The following is an 8,896-nucleotide window of genomic DNA, read 5'->3' on the forward strand; positions in this document are numbered from 1 at the left end:
ATGCCTACACGCTTTATTTTTTGGCCATGCTGCACGGCACGTGGGATCTTAGTTTCCTGACCAGGGATCGAAAACCCACACCCTGCAGTGGAAGTGGGGAGTCTTAACCACTGGACCATCAGGGAAGTCCCTCCCTACCATGCTTTGTCACTAGCTGGGGATGCCCTGGAAGAGTGTGCCCTTGGCTCAAAGGCTGCAGTAGATCCCGAAGCTGCTACAAATGGAGGCTGTCAGCTGACTACCTTCCTCACAACTCATCAGCTCCTTTCTCGGAGGGAGATCTGAGCAGACCATCTGCATGGCTGTCACTGGCCTCCACGCCCCACTCGGGCTGCTGCCCTACCCCTCTCCTCCCTATCACAGCCTAACTTCCCCAAAGAGCTCTCTGCTCATCCACCTTTATTTCCTTTCCTCTCACTCACTACCCAATCTGCTTTTGGTCCTTAGCACTTAGTCACTGAGACAACCCTTCCTCAGGTCAATGGTGACCTGCACATCATGAGATTCAAGGGACAATTTTTTCATTCCTTGTTTTAGTTATAAGATGAGCTCTGAAACTGTATTCATCAGTTTTTCCTGGGTTAGAGTGCATAACAAACAACCCCCCCGATTGCAATGGCTTACAACAAACATTTACTTTTCTCCCATGGTTCTGCACGTTGGCTGTGAAGGCTCTGTTTCAGGCTGTGGGTTGGGTTCAGGTCGGCACTGTGTGTGCCTCGTTCCAGGACCCAAGCTAAAGGAGCAGTGGTTACCTGGGGCATGCTCCTCCTGGAGATGAAGGCAGAAACCCCAAAGACCAAGCAAGCACATTGAAAGCTTGTGCTGGGTCACGACACACATCCCATCTGCTCATGCATGTTCCATTGTCTACAGCAAGTCATATGGCCAAGCCTGTTATCTATCAATGAGGCAGGGGAAGTATGCCTCTCCCAAAAGTGGGGAGGAGGAGAGAGTGAACATATGCTGAACAGTAGTATAACCTACCAGAAAATAACAGAGGCTTAAACAATATCCAAATTTATTTTTATCTCTCACCTATAAGTGCTGGCAGGAGATCTAGAGCTCACGATTGTGAAGGATCCAGATTCCTTCTTTCTTCTTCCTCTGCCACCCTCAACAAGGCTTCCTTCTCATGGTCCAAGATGATTTTTTCATCCTCCGCCATCATGATTTTATTTCAGCCAATGTATCAGTCAGCTTGGCTGCCATAACAAAATACCACAGACTGTGTGGCTCAAACAATAGAAATTTATTTTCTCACAGTTCTGGAGGCTGGAAAGTCCAAGATCAAGGTTCTGGCAAGGTTTGGCTCCTAGTGAGAGCCCTCTTTCTGGCTTGCAGAGAGCTGCCTTCTCACTGTGTCCTCACATGGATCTCAGAGAGCTCTCTGGTATCTCTTCTTATAAGGATACTAATCCTATCAGATCAGGGCCCCACTCTTATGACCTCATTTAATCTTAACTCCTAAAGGCCCTATTTTCATATATACTCACATTAGGGGTTAGGGCTCTAACATGAATTTTGGAGGGACACATTCAGTCCATAACAGCCAATGAAAAGAGAAAGAAAAGACACACGGAAGGCATGTTCCTTCCCTTAAGGGGTACAACCACATCCCTTCTGCTCTCTTATGGCTGGAACATCTTCTCACAGCCATAGCCCAGCTAAGAATTCTATTACTATGTAAGAAGGGACAGAAAGTACCAGGGAACAATTACAGTTTCTGCCATAGTCCTTGTGTTACTTGATATCTCAGAAATGTTGTTGGGTTGGACTTCCCTGGTGGCGCAGTGGTTAAGAATCCGCCTGCCAATGCAGAAGCCACGGGGTCGAGCCCTGGTCCGGGAAGATCCCACATGCCGTGGAGCAACTAAGCCTGTGCGCCACAACTACTGAGCCTGCGCTCTAGAGCCCGTGAACCACAACTCCTGAGCCCACGTGACACAGCTACTGGGTGCACATGTCGCAACTACCGAAGCCCGCGCACTTAGAGCCCGTGCTCTGCAACAAGAGAAGCCACCGCAATGAGAAGCCTGCGCGCCACAACAAAGAGTAGCCCCCGTTCGCCGCAACTAGAGAAATCCCACGCGCAGCAACGAAGACCCAACACAGAGAAAAGAGAAAGAAGAAAGAAAGAAAGAAAGAAAGAAAGAAAGAAATGTTGGGTTATTTTTAAATTGAAATATAGTTGATTTACAATTGTTGTGTTAGTTTCAGGTGTACAGAAAAGTGATTCAGATATATATATGAATATATATATATATTTTCAGATTCTTTTCCATTATAGGTTATTACAAAATATTGAGTAGAATTCCCTCAAAAGTGTTTGATACTCTATCAGTTACAGTGTTTTTGGCTGCAAGTAATGGAAAATGCAAATCAAAGTCACTCATAAAGAGGAGTTTTTATCTCACTTAATAAGGAGTCCAGGGACTTCCCTGGTGGTCCAGTGGCTAGGACTCTGCTTTCCCAATGCAGCGGGCCCGGGTTCGATCCCTGGTCAGGGAACTATATCCCACATGTCGCAACTAAGAGTTTGCATGCCACAACTAAAAGATCCTGCACACCGCAATGAAGATCCTGCGTGCCACAGCTGAGACCCAGTGTAACCAAATAAATAAATATTAAAAACAGAAAAAGAAGTCCAGAGGTAAGGCCATTTCAGGATTGGTTAATTCAGTGGAGTGACATCATCAGACACCCAGGTCTACTCTGCTATCTTCAGCAAGTTGGCTCCTTCTTTTGGCTGGTTTCCCTCATGACTCAACATGGTGGCCTCAATTCTGAGTAGCTCATGCATATGACAATGTTCAGAGCCAGAAAAGAGGAAACACCCCCACCTTGTGTCCTATTTTAAAGGCTAAGAAGTCTTTACCAGAAAACCCAGAAGAGAAACCCACTCAAGTCTCAGTGGCCAGATCCAGTCACTTGCCCATTGCAAAGTATGACTGGCAAGTGGACCAGAGCCCTAGTCTCAGTCCTAGCCTTTTTCTCCATCCATTCTACCTCTCTAGGAGACTTTGAATAAGCTCTGGGTATACAATTTGTTGCTTTTGAGTATATTCACAGAGTTATACATCCATCACCATTACGTAATTCCAGAACATATTCACTATCCCCAACGAAACCTATACCCATTAGCAGTCAATTCCTTTTCCCCCTCCCTCCAGCCCTTGGCAACCACTAATCTACTTTCTGTCCCTATGGATTTTCCCATTCTGGACATTTCCTATAAGTGGAATCCTACAATATGTGGCCTTTTGCTCCTTTCACTTAGAATAGTTTTAAGAGTTCATCCATATTGTAGCATGTATCTGTACTTTATTCCTTTTTATAGCTCAGTAATATTCCACTGTATGGATATACCACTTATATGAATAGATATTGATATATTCCTATCTAGAATATATAAAGAACTCTCAAAACTCAACATTAAAAAAACCAAACACTCCAACTGGACAATGGGCAAGCCACGAAGAGACATTTCACCAGAGAGGATATACGGATGGCAATGAGCACGTGAAAAAATGTTCAACATCACTAGCCATTAGGAAGATGAAAATTAAGCCCAGGATAAGCTATCGCCACACAACTATCAGAATGGCTAAAATAAAAATAGTGACAGTACCAAATGCTAACAAGGATGTGGAGAAACTGGATCCCTCATACATTGCTGGTGGGAATATAAAATGATCCAGCCACTCTGGAAAATAGTTTAACAGTTTCTTTAAAAACTAAACAGGTGGGGGGCTTCCCTGGTGGCGCAGCGGTTGAGAGTCCGCCTGCTGATGCAGGGGACGGGGGTTCATTTCCCGGTCCGGGAGCATCCCACATGCCGCAGAGCCGCTGGGCCCATGAGCCATGGCCGCTGAGCCTGCGCGTCCGGAGCCTGTGCTCTGTGGCGGGAGAGGCCACAACAGTGAGAGGCCCGCGTACCGCAAAAAAACAAAAAAAAACTAAACAGGTGGACTTCCCTGGTGGCACAATGGTTAAGAATCCGCCTGCCAAGGCAGGGGACAAGGGTTTGAGCCCTGGTCCAGGAAGATCCTACGTGCCATGGAACCACTAAGCCCGTGAGCCACGACTACTGAGCCCTCGCGCCCCAACTACTGAAGCCCACATGCCTAGAGCCCGCAGACCATAACGAAGAGTAGCCCCCACTGGTCGCAACTAGAGAAAGCCCACGTGCAGCAATGAAGACCCAATGCAGCCAAAACAAACAGACAAACAAACAAAACTAAACAGGGAATTCCCTGGAGGTTCAGGGGTTAGGACTCCACACTTTCACTGCTGAGGGCGCGGGTTCAATCCCTGCTCTGGGAGCTAAGATCCTGCAAGCTGTGTGGTGCGGCAAAAAAACAAAACAAAAAAGACAACAAACAAACACACAAAGAACCCCTAAACATACACTTACCATACAACCCAGCAATTATATTCCTGGGCATTTATTCCAGAGAAATGAAAACCTATGTCTGCACAAAAACCTACACAAGAATGTTCACAGAAGCTTTATTTGTAATAGCCTGAAATTGGAGACAATCAGAATGTCCTACATTAGGTAAAGGGTTAAACAAGCCATAGTACAGTCACACCATGGAAACTTCTCAGCAATAAAAAGGAACAAACTATTGATACATGCAAGAACTTCAGTGAATTTCAAGGGCATTTTACTGTGTGAAAAAAAAAGCTGATCTCAAAAGGTCACACACGCTATGATTCCATTTATATAATATCCTTGAAATGACAAAATTATAGCGGTGGAAAACAGATTAGTGATGCCCAGAGTTTAGGGATTGTGTAGGGGAGAGGAGTGGGTGTGAAGGAATAGCCCGAGAGAGATCTTTGTGATGACAGAATTGTTCTGTATCTTGATGGCCATGATGGTAACAGACGTCTACACATATGATAACATGACAGAACTATACACACACATCATATAAATGTCACATTCATGGCTTTGATATTGTACTACAGTTATGTAAGACGTATTCATCAGGAGAAACTGAGCTAAGGGTACACGGGACCTCCTTATACATTTCTTTGCAACCTCCTGTAAATCTATAATTAGTATTTCAAAATAAAACATTTTTAAAAAAGTCTTAGCTGACTTACAAAAGCGAAACAGACTAACATTGCAAAATAAAAGCAAAAAATTTTTAGTATTTCTTGAAATCATCAGCTTGGGGTATGAAAATGGATTCTGACAAGTAGTTTTCCCTGGTGTGAGAAACTGCAGGTGCCCAGGGGTTGATTCACTGTTTTATCTTCTCAAAGATCCTTTGGAAGGAGCCGGGCTTGGCTGGATAGTAGGAAAATCTGGTGTGTGGTGTGTGAGTGTAATCCCACTGGGTCCCCACATTCTGGAATGTCTTTCCTGAGTGGAGTACCTTTTCTGCTCTTCAGCCCCCTAGGAGGATGGTGACACCCAAAAGTTTTAATGACTCTGTTTAGGTTAGTTATGAAAAGATATCCTAAAGCACTTTTTTTTTCTTTCTTTCTTTTTCTTTTTTTGGCTGTGCTGTGCAGCTTGTGGAATCGGATCTTAGTTTCTTGACCAGAGATTGAACCCAGGCTCTCTGCAGTGAAAGCAGAGTCTTAACCACTGGACTGTCGGGGAATTCCCCTAATGCATTTCTAACAGTCTCCCCTGTTCACAGGAAATCTGTTACACTAAATCTGAGTAGTGCCCACATCACTATTCTTTCTTGGTGTGTGTGTTTTGTTTTTGGGGTTTTTTTCTTTCTTCTTTCTTTTCTTTTTTAAAAGTTTTTTTTGGAGTATAGTTGATTTACAATGTTGTATTTGTTTCAGGTGTACAGCAAAGTGAATCAGTTATACATATACCTGTATCCACTCTTTTTTTAGATTCTTTTCCCATATAGGCCATTATAGAGTATTGAGTAGAGTTCCCTGTGCTATACAGTAGGTCCTTATTAGTTATCTATTTTATATATGGTAATGTATATATTCCACTCTCCCAATCCCAATCTCCCAGTTTATCCCTTCCCCCTCTTACCCCCTGGTAACCATAAATTTGTTTTCTACATCTGTGACTCTACTTCTGTTTTGTAAATAGGTTCATTTGTACCATTTTTTTAGATTCCACATATAAGTAATATCATATGATATTTGTCTCTCTCAGTCTGATTTTCTTCACTCAGTATGCCAATCTCTAGGTCCATCCATGTTGCTGCAAATGGCATTATTTCATTCTTTTTATGGCTGAGTAATAGTCCATTATATATGTACCACACCTTCTTTATCCATTCCTCTGCTGATGGACATTTAGGTTGCTTTTGGTGTGTTTATCTATGCAGGATGGCTGAAGTAGGAATCCATTGCAACCCATTGTTGGGAAATGAAAGTCTCATTGTGAGATACATTTGTGCTATGACAAAATGCAGTTCCCACAGAACATGCAAAAGTGAAATTAGAGCATAGAAGAGAAGTGCCCAATATTTCCCCCTAGAGTCACTGAAACTTCATTCTTTGACCTTCTTGTAGACAACGGCAGGGAGCATGTTTGGGGAAGCACAGGTGTTGAGGGAGCGTTTGGTATGACCAGAACTGGGGACCATTATGTTTGTCCAGCACTTTCTTTCAGAAGCAGCCTAAGGCCTAAGGGCTGCCAAGGCAGAAGCCTTCCAAGGGATGTGCCTTGTATTGGGAAACCAATGGCCCAGAGGAAACTTCTGGCAGCAGCTGTCACATTCTGAGAATCAAGCAGACCCTCCTGGACAAAAACTGCATTTTTTTTCTTATGCAATATTTAAAATTATTTTATTGTGACTTCTCTGGTGGTCCAATAGCGTGTTCCCAATTCAGGGGGCCCGGTTTCGATCCCTGGTCAGGGAACTAGATCCCACATGCCGCAACTAGAGATCCCACATGCCACAACTAAGACCTGACACAGCCAAATACATAAATAAATATTTTTAAAAGTTATCTTATTTTATTTTTAAGTGGCAAAATACATTTAACAGAAAATTGACCATCTTAACCAGTTCTTAAGTCTACTGTTCAGCAGTGTTAATTATATTAACATTATTGTGAAACAGATTTCCAGAACTTTTTATCTCCCCAAAGTAAAACTCTGTCCCCATTAAATAATAACTCCCCATTCCCCCTCCCCCAGCCCCTGGTACCCACCATTTTACTTTTTTAGGGCCTGTGAATGTGACTACTCTAGGTGCCTCGTATAAGTGGAATCATACAGTATTTGTCTTTTTGTGACTGGATTATTTCACTCAGCATCCATGTTGTAGCTTGTGTCAGAACTGCCTTCCTTTTTCATGCTTTTTTTTTTGGCCGCACCATGAGGCATGCAGGATCTTAGTTCCCTGACCAGGGATCGAGCCTGTGTCCCCTGCAGTGGAAGCACGGATTCTTAGCCACTGGACCTCCAGGGAAGTCCAGAATTTTCGTCCTTTTAAAGCTGAATCATTCCATTGTATGGATGGGCCACATTTTATTTATTCATTGAAGTCATCCTTGATTCTTCTTTTTCTTGCATCGTACCATCAGCATCCATTCCATCAGCAAATCTTTCCAGCCCTACCTTCAAAATATATCTGGAGCTCAACCTGTTCTTACCTTCTCCAAGTCACTCTAATACAATATGAATACAAGTCTCAACCAGAATGATTTCGCCCTCTAGGGGGCATGTGGCAACTTCTAGACATGTTTTTGGTTGTCACAACTGTGTAGATGCTTCTAAACATCCTATGAGGCAAAGGACAGGCCTCCACAATGAAGAATTATTTGGCCTAAAATGTCAATAGTTCTGGGGTTGGGTAACTCTGCTCTGATACATGCTACCATCATATCTTGCCTGGACCACTGCAGTAGCCTAATTGCTTCCATGCTTGCCCCTCTAAATGTATTATCCGCATAGTGACTAGGTAACCTTTTGAAAGGTAAATCACATCCAGTATTCTCCTACTTGAATGACTTCCCATTAGAATATGATCTAAAATCTCACAAGGTCCTTCATGAATTGGTCTTTCTGAGCTCACCTCCTACCACTTCCTCCTTCATTCGTTAGGCTTCAGCCCCTCCAGTCTCCTTGCCATTCTTGGAACATACCAAACCTGCTCCTGCCTCAGGGCCTTTACACTTGCCCTTGGCCTGGAGCTGTCTCCCCCCAGATATCTGCATGACTCACTCCCTCACCTCATTCAAGCCTCTGCTCAAATGTACCTCCCTTGGGAACGTCCTTTCCTGATCACCCTCTCCAAATCAGCAGTCCTCCCATCACTCTCCACTCTCATGATCCTGTTTGAAAAGTCTGATGGTCCTGTAACTCCAGTACCACCCCCCTGATCGTAGAAGGTGAGTAGGTGGTCTAAACACCAGTCAGTCAAGCACACACAGCCTCTTGGAAAGTGTTCAGTCTTTTGCTTCTGGTTCAAGGAACATAGTCTGGGTAACATGACCACTGAGAAAGGCAGACAGTATAAAGCCTTTGACCTAATATCTCAGTGTCGGCAACGCAGCCATACCCAGAGCTGGCAGAGAATGTGCCCCACACAGGACCTGCTGGATGAGGAATAGAACATGGATCATAGTCCCCCCTCCTTGCTGGTTTAGTGTGGACCTCAGGGGTAAGAAGTCTGAGGTGTGGAGGAGACACAGGCATATCCACAGAAGGTTGCTGGGTTCGATAGCGGTAGCTATGAAAAGTGTCAACACACATACCTTTTTTTTTTTTTTTTTGGCCACACCACGTGGCATATGGGATCTTAGTTCCTTGACCAGGGATCTAACCTGCACCCCCTGCATTGGAAACGAGGAGTCTTAACCACTGGACTGCCAGGGAAGTCCCAACACAGATACTTTTTGATCCACAAATCCACTTCTAAGAATTGATCTTACAGAAATATCGAAGCAGGAA

General features: G+C 44.0%; 1 non-coding gene across 1 annotated transcript; it reads left to right on the top strand.

The window, feature by feature from the left end:
• Positions 1–2,438: 2,438 nt before the first annotated feature.
• TRNAG-CCC (transfer RNA glycine (anticodon CCC)) lies at positions 2,439–2,511 on the top strand. Its single transcript has one exon. It is a non-coding gene; the product is annotated as a tRNA-Gly (tRNA).
• Positions 2,512–8,896: the final 6,385 nt, after the last annotated feature.

Source organism: Lipotes vexillifer, unplaced genomic scaffold, assembly GCF_000442215.2.
Source record: "Lipotes vexillifer unplaced genomic scaffold, Lipotes_vexillifer_v1.1 scaffold12, whole genome shotgun sequence".
NCBI classification, from domain to species: domain Eukaryota; kingdom Metazoa; phylum Chordata; class Mammalia; order Artiodactyla; family Lipotidae; genus Lipotes; species Lipotes vexillifer.